At 45.0% G+C, this 20,000-nt stretch overlaps 1 protein-coding gene across 3 annotated transcripts in view; it reads right to left on the reverse strand.

Annotated features, from left to right (window-relative positions):
• LOC125033384 (cytospin-A-like) overlaps nt 1-20,000 on the reverse strand; it is a 362,699-nt gene that overhangs the window by 286,158 nt on the left and 56,541 nt on the right. Inside the window, exon 1 of one of the 3 annotated variants that reach the window (XM_047624846.1) lies at nt 12,369-12,471. The exons of the other annotated variants lie outside the window; for them this stretch is intronic. The gene's annotated coding sequence lies outside the window, so the exon portion shown is untranslated. Of the gene's footprint in view, nt 1-12,368; nt 12,472-20,000 lie in introns of those variants that run through there. 3 annotated transcript variants of the gene reach the window in all.

A 20,000-nucleotide genomic window follows, 5' to 3' on the forward strand; every position in this document is an offset into this window, starting at 1 on the left:
CTCTCTCTCTCTCTCCTTCTCTCTCTCTTCTCCTTCTCTCTCTCTCTCCTTCTCTTCTCGCTCTCCTTCTCCTTCTCTCTCTATCTCTCGTTCTCTCGTCTCTTCTCTCTCTCTCTCTCTCTCTCTCTCTCTCTCTCTCCTTCTCTCTCTCTCTCATTCTCTCTCTCTCTCTCCTTCTCTCTCTCTCTCTCCTTCTCTCTATCTATCTCCTTCTCTCTCTCTATCTCCTTCTCTCTCTATATCTCCTTTTCTCTCTCTCTCTCCTTCTCTCTCTCTCTCTCCTTCTCTCTCTCTATCTCCTCTCTCTCTATCTCCTTCTCTCTCTATCTCCTTCTCTCTCTCTATCTCCTTCTCTCTCTCTATCTCCTTCTCTCTCTCTCTATCTCCTTCTCTCTCTCTCTATCTCCTTCTCTCTCTCTCTCTATCTCCTTCTCTCTCTTATCTCCTTCTCTCTCTCTCTCTATCTCCTTCTCTCTCTCTCTCTCTATCTCCTTCTCTCTCTCTCTATCTCCTTCTCTCTCTCTCTCTATCTCCTTCTCTCTCTCTCTCTCTATCTCCTTCTCTCTCTCTGTCTCTCTATCTCTCTATCTCTCTATCTCTCTATCTCTCTATCTCTCTATCACTCTATCTCTCTATCTCTCTATCTCTCTATCTCTCTCTCTCTCTCTTTCTCTCTTTCTCTCTTTCTCTCTTTCTCTCTCTCTCTCTTTCCTTCTCTCTCTCTCTCTCTCTCTCTTTCCTTCTCTCTCTCTCTCTCTCTCTCTCTCTCTCTCTCTCTCTCTCTCTCTCTCTCTCTCTCTCTCTCTCTCTCTCTCTCTCTCTCTCTCTCTCTCTCTCCCCTTCTCTCTCTCTCTCCCCTTCTCTCTCTCTCTCCCCTTCTCTCTCTCTCTCTCCTTCTCTCTCTCTCTCTCTCTCACTCTCTCTTTCTCTCTCTCTCTCTCTACCACACACATACACCGTCCCTCACTCACATACAAGCCATGCAAAGCAGGCCACATTCTTTCCCTGTGAGCGTGTGCACACTGAGATCCCAAAAGCAGACAACGGTAATGGCGACGGTGACATGGGTTTCTGTGTCACCAGCCCACGCTCACTCGCTCAGCTGACCCATGGGCGCGACCCTGGCCGGAGGTCATAGGTCATCAGTGGCACTAACTCCCTCAAGCCTGTGACGTAAGAAATCGTGGGAGTAAAGCGCTGGAGGTGGAAGCACTTACACCAAAATCAAGCAAAATAAATAAATGAATTAAAGATTAAGGATTAAATAAGAGAAGTAAATAAATAAATGGAAAATAAAAACAGTTTATGAAAAATCATGAAGCCTCAACAAAGAGGAACAAGACCCCTTATACCATACGCTATACGATAAATATGAAAAGAACATTCATATCTAAAAAGGTCTTTATGTGCCACGTTTTTGTTTACATCATGTAGTGCTTATTTTCTTTTCCTCCGCAGCGCTAATGAGAGAGAGATGGCGCGGAGATGTCGCGTGTGCAGAATGTGACAGAAGTGGGTTTTAAGACCGTCTTCAGGTTGGTGGCGGAGGGGGGGGGGGGGGGTAAGTGCTGTATGTTACCCCATGCACTCCCTGACAGCTCTGTCGCCCTCTGTTCTTTCTCCGTCCGTCCGTCTGTCCGTCCGTCCGTCCGTCCGTCCGTCCGTCCGTCCGTCCATCCGTCCGTCTGTCTGTCCGTCTGTCTGTGTGTCTCATTCTTTTTCTATTTAGTGTATACAACTACCTATCACTTTCTACCCCCTTCCCTCTCGCTCTGAAACGCACAGCTGTCTGTAAACATTGCATTTAAGAGTTCGCCTGAAGCAGTTTGGTTTAATTTGTTGATGTTCCTCCATCACACCATTAAAAAGTGGATGAAAGGATGTTACCAGTCGTGAGCAATCACTCTCTTTCATTCACATTTTAGCATGCATCGTCTACCCTGTATTTTCGGTTTTGTTCTCTGTCTCTCTGTCTCTGTGTTTCTCTGTATTCCTCTTCCTCTCCATCCCTCTCCCTCCATCGTTCTTCTTCCTTCGCTCCCTCCCTCCCTCTCTCTCTCCCTTTCGTTAGCCTTCCCCCTTCCCCCCGTGATATTAAACGCACCATGAATCGGCAACTTACGAGAGTGAGTAAACACAGACCCTTTTATTGGCCTGTTCACCTCACCTGCCGCCCTCCTCCACTCGCTAATTGCTCGCACGGAACTGATGGCGGTCGTGTAGCCATTTCATGTGTGTGTGTGTTTGAGAGAGAGGGAGGGAGGGAGGGAGAGAAGGAGGGATGAAAAGACAGAGGGAGGGAGGGAGGGAGGGAGGGAGGGAGGGAGGGAGGGAGGGAGGAAGGGAGGAAGGGAGGAGGGAAGGAGGGAGGGAGGAGGGAGGGAGGGAGGAGGGAAGGAGGGAGGGAGGAGGGAAGGAGGGAGGGAGGAAGAAAGAGGAAGCAGGGAGGGAGAGAGGGAGGGGAGGAAGGGAGATGGAGGGAGGGAGTCAGGGAGAGGAAAAGAGGGGAGGAGAGATGGGGGCTGATGGAGATGGAGAGGTATAGGGAGATTGAGGGAGAGAATGAGGGAGGGTGGAGTGAAGGAGAGAAGGAGAGAAATAAATAGATAAATAACGAGAGAGAGAGAGAGAGAGAGAGAGAGAGAGAGAGAGAGAGAGAGAGAGAGAGAGAGAGAGAGAGAGAGAGAGAGAGAGAGAGAGAGAGAATAGAGATAGAGATAGAGATAGAGATAGATAGATAGATAGATAGAGAGAGAGAGAGATAGAGAGAGAGAGAGAGAGAGAGAGAGAGAGAGAGAGAGAGAGAGAGAGAGAGAGAGAGAGAGAGAGAGAGAGAAATAGAGATAGAGATAGAGATAGAGATAGAGAGAGAGAGAGAGAGAGAGAGAGAGAGAGAGAGAGAGAGAGAGAGAGAGAGAGTATAATATAGAGGATAGGATAGTAGGTAAGAGGAGAGAAGAGGGATGAAACGAGAAACGAAGAGAGGAAAGGAAAGAGGAGATAGGAGAGAAGAAGAAGAAGGGAGACAAGGAGAGCGAGATGCAAAGGGAAGGAGAGACAGACAAACGAACAGACAGGGATACACAAAAAGACAGAAAGAAACGGAGAGAATAACAAAAAGAACAAGAACATTCAAAAGAAACGAATTAAAAAATCAAACAAAGCGAGAGCAAGCAACAAAGAATCACACAGGCAACAATAATCGACGTCTTAAAACAGTTTCGCAGCGAGTGTGCAGTAAGGAAGTGGAGTTTATTAACCTTACCATAAACGTCTTGAAGAAATGAGATGTTTGGGTGAAGATGCGCAGCGAGTGATGGATGAATGGAATATTCGTTTTAGAAGAGAGACATGGGAGAGGGAGAGGGAGAGGGAGAGAGAGAAAGAGAGAGAGAGAGAGAGAGAGAGAGAGAGAGAGAGAGAGAGAGAGAGAGAGAGAGAGAGAGAGAGAGAGAGAGAGAGAGAGAGAGAGAGAGAGAGAGAGAGAGAGAAGAGAGAGAGAGAGAGAGAGAGAGAGAGAGAGAGAGAGAGAGAGAGAGAGAGAGAGAGAGAGAGAGAGAGAGAGAGAGAGAGAGAGAGAGAAGAGAGAGAGAGAGAGAGAGAGAGAGAGAGAGAGAGAGAGAGAGAGAGAGAGAGAGAGAGAGAGAGAGAGAGAGAGAGAGAGAGAGAGGGAGAGGGAGAGAGAGGGAGAGAAAGAGAGAGAGAGAGAGAGAGAGAGAGAGAGAGAGAGAGAGAGAGAGAGAGAGAGAGAGAGAGAGAGAGAGAGAGAGAGAGAGAGAGAGAGAGAAATAAATAAGAATGGGACGCAAATTAATTGAGAAAGAGACAGAATCTATAAAACAAATAAAAACGGACAAAGTCAGAACGATAAAGAAAAGACCAGATAAACAGAAAAGGAAAGGGGAGAATAGAAGGAGAAGGAGAAATAGGAAAGAAAGGGGACGCATTAAGGAATGAAATAAGAAAAGTAATCAACAATGAAGGAACAAAATCAAGTCTCCCTCGCCCGAATCAACCAATCCCGTCCATCTCCGTCAACTTATTTCAACGCCAACATAACCATAAGAGTCTATCTCAGCTTTCACGAACTAATGCAACTGCAAATAGGGAAGAGTACATTACACGATTCCATTTCTTCCTTATCTTATAAAATTCCCCTTCGTAACCTAATCTCTTTGGGAACCATAATCATCAGCATACTCACGCGACGAACACCATACATCACTCTAATTGTATCACAACCATATCCAGACACCTGCCCGCGGTATAATGAATCCTCGGTTTTAATGGTCACTTAACAGTTAAGGCGGAAGAGAAACACGGTATAATTACCTATACCCCTTCCCTCTCCTCCTCCTCCTCCTCCTCCTCCTCCTCCTCCTCCCCCCACTCCATTTTCTTCCATACCCTTATCTTTATTCTTTCTTTCTATAGTCCCTTCCCCCTCCTTCTTTTGCCCTTACTCTTTCCAATTCCCTTTCCCTCCTAATTTTACCTTTTCTCCCTTCCTTTTTACCCTTTCCCTTTGCCTTCATCTCCGTCTGCCATTACCCCTTCCCTCCTCCCTTTCCTGTCCCTCCCCTCCATCCCTCATATCCCTTCCATCTCCTCTTCTCCCCCCCCCCCTCACCTCCCCTCTCCATGTACCTCATCGCCCTTCCCTCCTTTTCCTCTTAGCACTTCCCCTTTCCTTCGTCCTTCCCTTCCCCCCCCCCCTCCTCTTGCTCTTTCCCCTCTTCCCTCGTTCCCCCATACCCCGTTTCCCCTATGCCCCCTGTCCCCACCCTCGACCCCTGTCCCCACCCCTCTCTCATGTGGGTTCTAATAATGGGTTCAGAACACCAGCATCGCGTGACGTCATCTTTGGCCGGAGATGGAGCGAGGGATATAACGTAGATCTTGATTTCGGTTTGAAGTGTTTCTATTTTCAGTGTTTCTTTCTCTCTAGGTGAGTCTGTACTTGTCTGTCTGTCTGCTAGCCTGTCTGTCTGCTTCTATGTCTTTTTCCTTTCTACTTGTCTGTCTATCTCCCTATCTAAGCATCTATCTCTCTGTCTGTATAGCTAGGTATCTATCTTGCTCTCTTTCCTTATTTTACTTCTAATCATTCTATCAATAGAGCTTTTACTACAATTCACTCTTCGTGTTTTTCTTCTCTTCTTTTTTCTGGATCACTGTGTGACGTTTCTGTTTTCTCGCTATTTTCTTTCTCTTTCCTCACTCTCTCTCTCTCTCTCTCCCTCATTCACACACAAACACTCACAGAGACACACACACACACACACACACACACACACACACACACACACACACACACACTTACAAATTAGCATCGTGAGAGACAGAGCCTCCTTTAAACAAACAAAGACGCAGCCACCAAATAGGAGCTCCATCCTCTTGAACAAACGAACACAAACACAGACCCTTTACAGCCCATCTCCTAGTGTTGACACAAATAAAATTCAATCGCCGCGTGTGAGTCATATCAATTCCAGAGTCGTCGTATTCATCGCCAAAATACCCTGCCATGACCTGACCTTGACCTTGGGCTTTGGGAAATGGTCTATGACAAGCTGTCTACGAGTCTCGAGGGCGCTGTGAGTCAAGTCCGGTTTGAGTCATCGTTTGAATGAGTGCGTCTGCGAGAGTCTGTGTTGTCTTGCGGCTGTCTGGTCCTCCTGGTAGCAGCGGGGGTAGAGGGAAGGAGGGGGACAGGGGGAAGAAAGGAAGGAGAGGAGGGGGGGATGTGGGGGAGGAAGGGGGACAAGAGCAAGGAAGGAAGGGAGAGGGGGACGGGGTGGGGGGGGGGCAGAGGAAAGGGGGGGGGAGGCAGAGGAAAGGGGGCGGGGGAAGAATGGAGGGAGAGGAAAGGGGGCGGGGGAAGAATGGAGGGAGAGGAAAGGGTGACTGGGGGGGGGGGGGGTAAGAAGGAGAGGATAGGGGAAGGGGGAATGAAGGAGGGAGAGGAGGGATGGACGGAGACTGGGTGAAGGAAGGGCGGACAGGAGAGGCCATGGGGGCAGAGGGGAAGGCGGGGAGAAGAGGAGGGAGGAGAGGGAGCTTTAACGTTGAGGGCGGGAAGTACGATTTCATGTTGCTAGGCTTTGAAAATTTTAAGATGGGAGGTCTTAGATCGGTACACGTAGAGAAAACAAAAGGCCCGCTCGCTTGCAAGTAGGAATACGCAATCGTAGACACACAGCTCTTTTCCTCCTATTTCTTTTAAACTCTGAGGTCACCACTGTTTAATCTGGTGTCATCCCACGCACTCTGTTTCACTAAATGCTTCTTCTCCGAATCCGGTAGCCAAACCCCACTCTTTTCCTCGCTGCTTCATCGCAATATCTACACAACTTTTTTTCGTGTATGCTAAATTCCTTCATGAATTCAAAGTATACCCATTTTCGTCTCTGAAACCTGACCACGTCCTTATATCTGCTCTCCCATTGTCTAGTTTGTTATCGCTGTGACTTATTCTAATCTAATTATTTTTTTTTTATTCTTATCTTTGTCTGCGTCTGGTGTCCCTTATCACTGTACCTTTAACTGCGTCCTGCACTCAACCACAGGACGCCCACACACGCACCGCTTTCGGGAAGAGCAGCTGCGTCCTCACACCAAGAGCCGACGAGAATGAAAACGGTGACGATTTACGGGAAAACTACTCTATTTTTTGTATTTGACATTCGTAACCGCTGATGATTTTTATAACCTTTGCTTAATAGTTGGAGCTTAGTGGTTAAGTGATTTCATTTCATTTCATTTGATAAACATTTCGTAATCTGTGAGATTTTGCGGTAAAGCAATTTTGTTTATTTAATTATTTATTCCCGAAATATTATCGGTGAGTAATGAATCGGTTTAATTTTCTAGCGACGCATGAATATGCATTGTATCTAGTCTGCTCTTTGCTTCTTTTGATTTTCAATACGGCGTCTTCTTATTACGAAGAAGAAGAAAAAGAGATACATGGCAACAGTAATCCTCTTAAGGGAGATAAAGACAAAGAAAAAAAAAAGAGAGAAGGAGATGCAAGAGAGAGATTAACAAATACCAAAGAGAGGAAGAAAAACGAACAAAAACCGAGAGTCAGGGGGAACTATTAAAAAATATCGGGAAGGAAAACATACGTTATTTACACTCACGGACTCTGCTGTCTGTGTTTATGAGCAGGAATATGAGATGAGATTATGATGGAGAACTTTATCGTTAGAGGACTCCAGAGGAACAACGGGTGGTATTATCAATGGGTCTGTGTGTGTACATTGTGTGTGTGTGTGTGTACATTGTGTGTGTGTGTGTGTGTGTGTGTGTGTGTGTGTGTGTGTGTGTGTGTGTGTGTGTGTGTGTGTGTGTGTGTGTATGTGTGTTTGTGTGTGTGTGTGTGTGTGTGTGTGTGTGTGTGTGTGTGTGTGTGTGTGTGTGTGTGTGTGTGTGTGTGTGTGTGTGTGTGTGTGTGTGTATGTGTGTGTGTGTATGTGTGTGTGTGTGTGTGTGTGTGTGTGTGTGTGTGTGGATGAGCGTGTGTATATTCATATGTATATGTTGTGCCTATGCACATATATGCATGAATACTTCTGTGAGTACGTGCGTGTGGGCGGACTTGTGTACATGTGGGCGTATGCGTTTTAACACGCGTAAGCGAGTTGTGAATCTGAACGTGGGCGAACATCCTCGTGGCTACTTGACAGCGCATGCGTATCTAAATAACCCTATCATAACAAACCATTCGCTCGAATCTAAAGTGTAAAAATTGATTTCCCTTCCACGCGAGCCACTCTCCCCACCAGCCAATCTTAACTACACCCAAAGAGTGACTCAGTTCTCACGAGGCGAAACAACCCAACGGCAGGTGTGTACGTGCGTCGAGAGAACACACTCACGGACGCACCTGCATGCCAGGGGTCGCTAGCACCTGCTAATTGTAACAGGGATCTTAGCTCCAAGGTCGTTAGGCTCACCTGCAAGCTCGATGGGGTGGGGGGAGGAAGAGATGGGAGAATGGGAGGGTGGAAGGAAGAGTAGGAGAAAGTGGAGGTGGAGGAGGAGGAGGAGGAGGAGGAGGAGGAGGAGGAGGAGGAGGAGGAGGAGGAGGAAGAGGAGGAGGAGGAGGAAGAGGAGGAGGAGGAGGAGGAGGAGGAGGAGGAGGAGGAGGGGGGGTTGAGGAAGGCGGAGAATAAGGAAGGATGACGAAAGAAGAGGTAAAAATAAAGGAGGGAGGGCCGGAGAAGGAAGGATGAGGAGAAGAAAGTGATATAACCGAAAAAGGAAGGAGGAAGACGGAAGGAAGGCAGAGGGAAGAATCGAGAGAGGAGAATGATAAGAATGGAAAGCAGGGTTGCCAAGATATTCTAGTCATACACACTAAAGCACTTTGTAGTAAATTAAAAGAGAAGTTAAAAGAAGTTCAAGTTTCCAAACGACGAGCTGGAAAGACGGGAGAGGAAGAAGAGGAAGAAGAGAGTAGCTATCAAAGTGAGAAAGGAGGGAAGGAAGTAGGAGAGGAAGAGGGAATCGAGAGAAAGAGAAGGGCGTAAACGGATAGAGAGAGAGAAAGGAAGGATAGGAAGATGAATTTTAGAAGATGATTGGAAAAGGAAACGGAGAAAGAGGAGGAAAGGGAGAGGAAGAGCTAATAAAGACAGAGATGGGAGGGGAAGATATGGAAAAAGAACGAGAGGTGAAACGAGAGGAAGATAAAGGTGAAATAAGAAGGAAGATAAATCTAATGGGAGATAGAGAAGGAGATGCAAAGGAACGGAGAGAAAGAGGGAATGGAAAGAAAGAGGGAAAGGGAGGAGGCGAAGAATGAGAAGGAGAGAGAAGGGGAGAAGGAGAGAGGGGGTGGGATCCATCGGGCTAGTTTTTGTTCCTTTCGAGCTGCCAGAGAGCGGCGTCTCGGTGGCTCGTGGAAGGGGGGAGGGGGTGGGAGGGGGTGAAGAGGCTAGAGGGTAGAGGGGGAGGGGGGGGTTAGGGCAGAAGGTGGTGGTGTCGAGTCCTTTTACTTTCTTCAAGTCTTTCGTCATACGGTACACTCTGACCGAGTTACTTTTTCCCTTCTTTTATTCTTCGCTGTGATTGACGTTCCTTTTCGTGTCTTTTATTAATTCTATTCATAATGTTTTCTCTTTCGTTTATCGTCCGTCTAAATACACACACAAAACGTGTTTGGGAGGGGGAAACGGGGAAAGAACATGCCGATAAAATAGGCGGCATAAGCATTGCTACGAGTCGAGCGAATCAGCAGTCCCCAGAGCGGCTCCGAACGCGAACCGAATCATGAAATGTCGAACCGCGTCGCTATTTGCTTCAGTTGCCTCGAAGCGCAGTGCCGAGCGCGGGATACCTCGCGTTAGCTTCGATGCAGATGATGGCGGGCTTCGAAATCTCTCTCCGAAGCCTTAGAGAGTGAGAGATTCGAAGCAAGGCTGACAGGTGGACAGGCAAGTCGGCAACAATGCGGTCGGCTGCCGGAGCGGGTCGGGTCGTTGGCGGGGCGGGCTCGCCGATTCTCACTTTTGCATCTTGCATACATTATCGCTCTCTCTCTCTCTCTCTCTCTCTCTCTCTCTCTCTCTCTCTCTCTCTCTCTCTCTCTCTCTCTCTCTCTCTCTCTCTTTATATATTTACATATATGTGTCCACACACACACATACACAAACACAAACACAAACACACACACACACACACACACACACACACACACACACACACACACACATATATATATATGAAGTATATAAATATAAATATATGTCTACTTTTACTCTCTCTCTATCCTCTTGTGTCTCTTTCTGTCTCTTATCCTTGTCTATGTCTGTCTGTCTATGCCTACCTGTCAGTCTTTGTCTGTCTGTCTGTCTCTGTCTCTCTCTTTCTCTCTCTCTCTTCTCCCTTTGCCCATTCTTCATCCACACAAATCAACCGCCAAGTTCTTTGCAGAGAATCACCCTTACTTCATAATTACTCACTTTTCGCGTCCGTTCCCAATTTTGCAGACCAATTAGCAGCTTAACTGAGGAGAACCGGGAATGTGCACGAAAAACCAGCAAGTTCTTTTCCTATTTTCATTAAATGCTTCATGGAAAACACCAAGGCTTCATGTTCTTACGTTCGTTCTTTCTTAGAACAAAACATCATCGCTTTTATTATCTGTTACACTACACCTTATTAATATGTTGCGGGCGTGGACAGATAAATAAATCAACGAATGCAAAAACAACAAGACAAATATATTATACATTTTAAAATACATACGCAGCGGTAACAAAATCACAAAAAATGTCCAAGGAAATAATGAGAGAACCACAGGTATATATATAATAATCATGATAAAAAAAATAGAAATACTACTTGAAACAAATAAATTAATTAAAGTATCACAAGAGATAACAGCATCCCAGTGTCTAGAAGTCGCGTCCACTTGCGTCCAGAAAACACGCCTACATCGCCAAGGTCATGCAGACGAAGGCAGGCAGCGAGCGCCACGTCACTGCGCCATGCAATAAACTCGAGCAACAGATGGTCGCGGCGAGAGCAGGTGCCCCGAGCCACCTCCCTACCCCACCCCCCCTTGTGCCACCTGTCGCCTCCCCCTTCCCCCGTACCCCCTCTCCACTCTTCTCTCCGTCTCATTCTGCTATTTTTTTCTTTTGTTTCTTTTCTTTATATATGATTGATCGATATTTCGTTGTTAATTAATTATGCCGTCTCTCAAGACCTTTTCCTAAAAAGCTTTCTCGCTTACCCTTTTTTTCCGTTTTTCTTTATTTTTCCTGTTCCTATCAATTATCATTCTTCTCTCACCTGCCTCCAATCGATACCTGTTTGTCAATCACCTTCGCAAAAAACGACCTCTTAACAGTCCAAGAAATATTCATTATACACGCCTGATGTATACTGCGCCCACTTGCATACACAAATCCACACGAAAATTGTGATTGATATCCACACAAATTGACGAATATAATTCCTGCTACAGTGCTTGTTATACAGGATAGTATATGTATATGTATATGCATATGTATACATGTAGATGTTTATGTATATATATGTATATATATATATATATATATATATATAACCATCCCTCTTTCTATCTATCTATCTATATATATATATGTGTGTGTGTGTGTGTGTGTGTGTGTGTGTGTGTGTGTGTGTGTGTGTGTGTGTGTGTGTGTGTGTGTGTGTGTGTTTGTGTGTGTGTGTAACAGGTCCCTTATGACATCCATTTTCACCATGTCACTTTTAAGCACACACACACACACACACACACACACACACACACACACACACACACACACACACACACACACACACACACACACCCACACACACACCCACATACTCATCCACACATACACACACACACACACACACACACACACACACACACACACACACACACACACACACACACACACACACACATACACACACACACACATCTATATTCATCTATCTATCTAAATGTATACGCATATATATGTATATGTTTGTAGATATAGATATAGATATATATATATATATATAGATATAGATATAGATATATAGATATATATGACTGGTTAAAACATTATATCTTAGAAGAGGAAAAACTAGTTCTTAATGTTAGACAAATTCTTAACCTAAACTTTTAGGCGCGTAATCTTAGTAACCATAAAAATACAATTTCTTGTTGTGAATCTGCTGCCTATTACACGAGCTATATTTTCATGAATTACACTTTTGAAAAATAAAAAGTTAAAGAAACTGCAATGGGACGGAAATAAATTGCATTGTCCAGATTAGTTCGGAGTTGTGTCAACACTATAAATAGTGAAATGAACAGCTGCTGCAAAGTTCAACGGCTTTTAAAACTCGCTGTATGCATGTTTGTATCGCTGTGTATGAATGTAAATGCATATCCTTGTGTATGTTTGTTAATGCATGTGTCTGTGTAGGATGGATGTATATGATATTGTGTGTCTATAGGTACGTATAAATACGTAATTGTGTGTGTGTGTGTGTGTGTGTGTGTGTGTGTGTGTGTGTGTGTGTGTGTGTGTGTGTGTGTGTGTGCGCGAACGCGCGCGTTACTAAATGTACCCCTATGTATGAATCTGTATGTAAGCGTGCATATGCGTATCGCTGTGTCTGTGTGTGTGTGTGTCTGTGTACTTTTGTATATGTATATTGTAATGTTTATCTATTCGATGTTTCTGCGCATCTGCATTTGCGTATCCCGCCTGTGTCTGCATTTACATGTGTGTATGTTCGTATGTCTATATAAAAATAAATGTGAATATGTATGTATAGTACAAACGCACCGTAGGCACGCGCGCGTGCAAGCGAATAAACAAGCATTGCTCATGCAATATACTCACATGCAACATGCCCTGACGAAACTCGCGTTGCAAATTAAAGCCGCAGCAACACAGGTGTATCTGTGGGACTTCGTGTGTGATCCAGTTACCGCTCACAAAGCCCTCCTGTGAATCACCCGCGACACGGATCGAGGCGTCGACAAACACTGGGCCGAGGCAACACTTGTACCGAGCCAGCGCCACACCTGTGCTGCACACGTGTAAACGCACAAACGCGCTTACAATTTCTCTCGGACAACTCACACACACAAACGTACACACGTATACACAAACACACACACACACACACACACACACTTCAGGCACCGCACACAAACTTACACAGGGGGTGTGGCGGGTTCAAGTGAAAGTACTTAAGTCGCTTCATCTCTTGTTCATCTTCTCTCACCACCGTTCTATGAGACTCCCCTTTATCCTATTAAAAAAAAAAAAAAAAAAAAAAAAAATCTAATCCCTTCACTATCACCACAATTCACCATCCTTAACAATTCACCATCTTCCCTTGCCATCGCATCGATCACTCGCGCCTCATAAAAAAACCCTGCTTCCAACCATATCACCAAGTCACTATTGTCACCACATCATCACAATACACTACTAACATATTGCCACCATTACAGCCATCGCTTTTACAACCGGGCCATTAGCGGCACCATCATTATGTCGCCGTCATCACAGCAGCGGCTCGTGGTCACTATCATCGCATAACGTATCGTATATCTCCAACATGGCGGCCGATACAGGGCTGGGATGTGCATTAGCCAAAGGAGCGCCTTTGAGTTTCGTCTCTTGATCTCTCGCTCGGTGGATGCCTTTCTTTTCTCTCTTTTCTTTGTTTGTCTTTGTTTCTTTGGTTATCATCTGTTCTTTGTTGTTTGTGTATTGTGTCTATCTTTCCGCTGTTACTGTCTTTGACTCTCTCTTTTTCTGTCTGTCTCTCTGTCTCTCTATAGCCTCCCCCCTCTCTCTTTTCCTTCCGTCTCTTTCCTTCCGTCTCTTTCCCTCCTACCTCTTCCTCTTCCTTTTCCTTTTCCTCTTCCTCTTCCTCTCGTTCTTCTCCTCCTCCTCCTCCTCCTCCTCCTCCTCCTCCTCCTCCTCCTCCTCCTCCTCCTCCTCCTCCTCCTCCTCCTCCTCCCTTCCTCGCACAAAAAGCAAAATCATACATCTAAAAATAACCCAACACACTACCAGCGCGAACACCTGCCTGAACGAGATTGATCGAATGAATGTGCAACCAATGCAAGGCCTAATCAGTCTTCGTTAAGGACCAATCAACACACCAACCCAATCACTCGCGCGAATCGTGCACGCGAGCGCTCCTTCTTCAGCCTCACTGAACGCGAAGAACAAGGAGAGGCTTCACATGCCATTAATGCGTCCCCCTCGCGCGATTAATCCGTCGCCCGCGTCCTTATCATATCGAGCGACAGTAGACCAAACATGAATCCTTATCTCGAGATGAATAATTGCAGGCGATACAGCTATACAGCGGCCCTTCGTCCCTAATACATGACAGCAAACACTGACATTAGCTTAAAAAGGGCCTCCCTCGCCCAGAACAAGGCGAAGGGCGGGCAACACTGCCAGGGCATGCTACACTGAGTATGCCATGCAGAGCAGTACCAAAGAAAAGGGTACAAGAAAGAAGTTACCTAGCATAAGTGTTCCAGACAAAAGCTTATCATACAGAAGGTTATTCAAGACATGGGTATCAAACAGAAACGTACTAGACAGAGGGATACCAAATTGAATGACATAGAAGGGTACCAAGCAGAAGGGTGTCAAATATAACTATACCAAACAGGAGGGTCCAGAAGGGAGGGAGGGTGAGGAAGGGAGGGAGGGAGGGAGGGAGGGAGGGAGGGAGGGAGGGAGGGAGGGTGAGAGAGAGAGAGAGGAGAGAGAGAGAGAGAGAGAGAGAGAGAGAGAGAGAGAGAGAGAGAGAGAGAGAGAGAGAGAGAGAGAGAGGTGGGGGATGGGGGATGGCATAACACAGAAAAAGATTGATTTTGAAAAATCTTATGAGTACCAAACTGAATCGTACCGAATAAAAGGGTACCAAACGGAAGGGTGCCAAGGAGAACCGCATCAAACAAAAGGTACCCTTCAGTTGGTACCCAACTGAAGGGTATCAATAAAAAGGGTATCAAGATGAAGGGTACCACACAGAAGGGTACCAAACAGACGAGAAGCTGCGGCGGCCGACCAGCTGTGAGACCGAACCAAGCAATTTCTCCTTGAATGGGCAAATGACCTCATAATGGTGTCCCTTGATGCAATTACCTAACAAAGTGGGGGAGGCAAGTCGTTCGTTGCCCCCTCCCTCCCCCGCCTGGTACGCCCCCCCCCCCCCTGGGTAGTTCGTCCCTCCCCTTCTAGACCTTCGCAAATTGCTTATTGGACACGATAGAATTTCTCCAAAATAAGAAATATAGATAATATAGATGGATAATGATTGATAGAAACTGGAATGCACTCTCTCTCTCAGACAGACAGACAAATAGGCATATATATATTTATTTATACACACACATATATATGTGTGTGTGTGTGTGTGTGTGTGTGTGTGTGTGTGTGTGTGTGTGTGTGTGTGTGTGTGTGTGTGTATAAATAAGTAGATAGATAGACAGATATGCAGATAGATAGACAGATAGATTGAAAGACATATGCAAAAAGTGTCTTGGTCATCTTAACACTGGCTCTGTAAAGAGGAGCGAGATTGCCAGGTGTGTGCAAAAGCCGTTCTTGCGATATCATAGCTGGTTCTGGGTGGGGGTTGGGGGGTGGAGAGGGGGAATGGGAGGCAGGGAAGGGGAGGGGAGAAGAAGGATGAATGGAAAGGAAGAGGAGGATGGGAGAAGGAGGGGAGGAGGGGGATAGGGGTTAGTGGGATAAAGTGGCAAGAGTGACTGTCTGCGACGGTCTCTCTCTTGATAAATCAAAGGTGAAAACGAGAGGGGGGGGGGGGGGGGGTGCGAGGGACAGCGAAAGGGAGGAGATGGAGAAGTAGAGGGGGAGGGGGACAGGGAGAGGGAGAGGGAGAGGGAGAGGGAGAGGGAGAGGGAGAGAGGGAGAGAGAGAGAGGGAGAGAGAGAGAGAGACAGAGGGGGGGAGGGACAGCGAAAGGGAGAGGAAGATGGAGAAGTAGAGAGGGAGAGGGAGAGGGAGAGCGAGAGGGAGAGGGAGAGAAAGAGAGAGAGAGAAAGAGAAAGAGAGATAGAGAAAGAGAGAGAGAAAGAGAAAGAGAAAGAGAAAGAGCGTAAGGAAGAGGAAGACTTAGCGTGAGATGGAGAGACTGAAGGAGAAGCAGAGACAAAAGACAGATAGACAGAGACATACAGACAGACAGACGGCCAGCAAGATAAATAAAGAACAGAGTTAAGAATAGGTGTCCATCATGACTCCTGCAAAAAGCCAGAGGTCGAGATTGATTCCATAAAGGGTCAAAATTCGAGACGAGAGGCTGATCTGAAATCTTGATTCATCACACACGTCACTCAACCTGACAAATAATTGCTGTGACAAAATCCTTTTTTTTTTCTTCCTCTTCTTCTTCCTTCTCTTTTAATCTTCTTTATTATCAATACTTCTTCAAGTTCTTTTTTTATTTTGTTCCTCTTATTTTCCTTTTCTTCATCCTTTCCTCCTTATCTTTTTTTATCTTATTTTCCTCCTCTTCCTCCTTCTTCTACCTCTCTTTCTCCCTCTTCTTATTTCTCTCCCTCTCTCTCCTTCTCCTTCGTTTCCTCTCGTGTCGCTTCTTCTTCTTCTTCTTCTTCCTGGAGCCTTGCTTGACGTTCAGCAAATGCAACGTTAAGAATAATGACCGAAAGGCGGGATTTAAAAAAAGTTGCAGAACGAGGTAATAAAGAAACAATAATCTCTTTGTGATTGCGAATGGAATACGTGGAAGAAAAGGTAGAAGGGGGAAGACGATCAGAAGGAGAATAGAAGCAAAAGAAGAGAAAGGAGAGGTATAGAGAAGAAGAGGAAGGAGCAGAGAACACGAGGAAGGAGAGCAACGGAAAAAGATGCGGAAGAGAAAAGGGAAAATAAGAATGGGAGATGTAAAAGAGGCATGAGAGACGGAAAAAAAACGAAAAAGCGGAGGAGGAGGAAGAGGAAGAGGAGGAAGAGGAAGAGGAGGAGGAGGAAGAAGGGGAACGAGAGACGGTTGATTCGTCCGGCTAATCAATTTATTCATGGGCCGCGAGAGCAAACCAGCTGCATCATAAGTAATTAAGTGCAAGTTCCTAATAAGGCACGCGGTGTCCGACGCAAGTTTATTACTGATGGAATCACAAATGCGAGTCAGATTTGCCCGCCTAATGTGGCACGCCGTTGGCCCAGCGCGCATTCAGTCGTTTCTTTCGGTGACGTCACAGTCCCACAAACTATCTGGCGTATTTGCGTTTCTGTTATATATGTATTTTCTCTTTTCTATTATTATTATTTTTTCGTGGTGTTTGAAATGTTATCAAGGTTTTATAGATCCTCGGTTCGTTTTTTTCTCTGTGTTCGGTTAACGTAATTTAGATACAACTCTTACAATCATTACGCTGTCTGTACGCATTTTTCGACCTTATGTTTTCGATATTCAATTTTAACCCAACTACTTCTATCCAAATCAGAACTACTAAATGGAAAACAATAAAAATAACAATTAATAATAATTAAAGTAATGTCTCGAGCGATTTCCTAATTATCGTAATTACCAAGTGCTTAATCGTAAAACACTTCCAAATCACGCGTTCCGTCTCAGGTCTTGGCACATGTTAACACGACTTTGAGGAAAAAAAAGTCGGGGTAAAAGTTTAATTGGTGGATGAGCCAATTACGATGGTGATGCGAATAATAATTATCTGTTTAATGACCCTGGCACTTCACCAATAAACTCATTAGCAAACTTTAAAAATTGGAAAAAAAATATATTAAGGTCAAAATGTGAAAACTGGAGAAAAAAATATTAGTAACTTTGCTAGTCTCTTCTAATATACAAACCCCCCAACAATGTCTTCTTCACTTTGAAAAATAACCACCATACTACCCCATTATTATGTTAAAATCCTTTAAAATTGAAAAAAAAAAAAACAGGACAAAATGTGAAAATAAAAAAAGACCAATAATGAGAATTTAATTTCAACAACCATGCTGCTCTCTGTTCGTATGTACAAAATCCGAACCACTTCTTGATTATGAAATGCAGTGTTCGTCCACCCACTCACTTCTAAATAAGTCGAATAAAAAGTGCCACTAAAATGAAATGACCGTTGATAACATGACCTGCAAGATGCAACGAAGTGATCTGATCGGACATGTTCTTCGGTCGAGCGAAAGTCGATGTTTTACGTGTACTTTTTTCTCTCTTTCCACCTTTCTTTCTTTCTTTCTGTCTCTCTCTCTCCCCCCAAACTTCTTTTTTCTCTCCCTTTTTCAATCCCCTCTGTCCTTCTTCCCTTTTATCTTTCCCCTCCTTCTCTAGTTTCTCATTGAAAAATATATACCTGCAGGCCAGTCTTAGTCAGCCCACTCTTTAATTAGCGGAGCAAGTGAGGCGGGCAGTCTTCAAGAAACCAACATTTCATCTCAACCACATAGTTTATGGCTTTTAAAAGTTTTTTTTTCTTTCTTTTTGCGCCGGGATCAGCTGGGATTGACTAATGTTTTGTATGGTGTCTGGACAAGAATTTCGACATTCAAAGGAGAGAAAAAAGGTGAAGTCTGTATGCAACATGTGTTTATTGGGTTACTTGTGGTTAGGATGCGACCTTGTTCTATGACGTTTTGAAGATGGGTCAAACCGATAAGAACAAAGTACATCGTTACTAATTCCTCTTTTGCAAAGTCTAATTATTGGCGTTGTGATTCGTATCTCCTGGCCGCTGAATGAATCGGAATTTTGGACTCCACCCCACACTCTTCTTTCGGAAAGTTTTATTCATCACAGATGTTCTTTTTTTTTTAAATGTCCAGACACTCCAAAAGTCAAGAGATTAACACATATATATTAAGGCAAGATCCCCCTCCCCTCCCCCCTCCTTCCCTCTGGGCCTGTCTATCAAGGGACGATCGAATGTTCATTTTTTGTGAGCGTTCTCGCACGAGGGACTAATGTCACCGCGTTATCTGAATGTGCATAGTTACGAGGGACTTTGGTATCTCAAACACCACTTAGAATGAGGGCTTTATCCACTCGTGAAAGGATGCAGGCCGTGCCACCGCATCCTTGGAATCCTGCTCCTTTGATTATTGGGGAAATTTAATAACAAAACTTCCGAGCTTTTATTTATCTTTTTTTTCACTGATACCTGGAGAGTCTTCCATCTCGACGGCCACAAGCAAAGACAGTATAAAACATGTGATACTTGATAGCACATTTATATGCTGCGTGTCCCTTCCAGCATCAACATAATGGGACAGCTTTGTGATCTCTTTTATCCCAGTATGGCTTTACGGCACTGCATGACTGCCTGACGAAAGGACGCGTTTTATCTCTTTGATCATGCGATGGAAGATAATGGACTCCCTATCTATACTTATCCCTCGTCTATTGTCTGTCCATCGAACATACTAATGCGATATGTTGTTACACTCTCGGCATATGTGTAGCGGCATGCGTGTCTTTTTTTAAGCATGGATGTAGACTTGGAGGGATTAGCATGCACATTCCACAGCAGGAACGCAGATGGTAAGCCCGACGACTATTTCGCTTTTATTTTCTTTATTACCCTAATCCATACTGATTGGTTAAAGGGTGTGCTGTGAAACCCAATATTTTATAGAGTGTGGGTTTTTGACTCGTCGCCAACACATCATTGGTGTTCATGTTCAGGATTTACGCACAGTAATCGCCTTTAATGATGTATGCATACCTGACACTAAGGGCTGATGATTGTAATTAACAAGCAGACAATCACAGTAATATTTTCTGTGCGCAATAACTAAAAATTGGCTGAATTAAAGATTCAAACACACCCGTCGACGAAGCGCAAGGTAATCCTCTGCAACCCTCCTCCCCCCGTTACGAGGTCAAGGCTGAGCTATATATAAGTGGCTCGAGTCTTGTCTCAAGTGTAGCCTTATCGGAGGTCGACTTGATCACCCTCCAGACGCCCCCCCCCCCTTCCCAGCACTTCCCAAGACGCTGCAGCCTCTCGACTTCTCCTCCTCCTTCTCCTCTCTTCCCCATTCATCGTTTTTTTTTCTTTCTCCCTCTCTATCTCTTCGTGCATCCTGTCTTCCTTCACCATCTCCATACTCACCTTCCCTCTCCTCTTTTTTCCTCCTCTCTTCCTTTTCCTCCCCTCCTCCTCCTCTTTTCTTCTCCTTCCTCTCCTCTCACAATCTCCATCTCTGACTCAGGACTCTCTGCCTCGGCGTTCTGACTCACAAGACCGCAAAGAGGCTTCGAGCGACGACCATTTAACCTTAAATGACATGCCACTCGTATTTGCAATAGGTCAGGGTCGTGTGGTCAGCCATCCGTGCTTGTGAGTAATGACTGCACACATTCGTTGGCACTATTGTATTATGCTATTCTCTCTCCTTCCTGCCTTTTTTTTTCTTTGTCATTATCATTTATCATATCATTGTATGTCTACAGACGCAAACATACAAACACACTTATTCAAA

The sequence above is a fragment of the Penaeus chinensis genome, chromosome 16 (assembly GCF_019202785.1).
Source record: "Penaeus chinensis breed Huanghai No. 1 chromosome 16, ASM1920278v2, whole genome shotgun sequence".
In the NCBI taxonomy this organism is placed as follows: domain Eukaryota; kingdom Metazoa; phylum Arthropoda; class Malacostraca; order Decapoda; family Penaeidae; genus Penaeus; species Penaeus chinensis.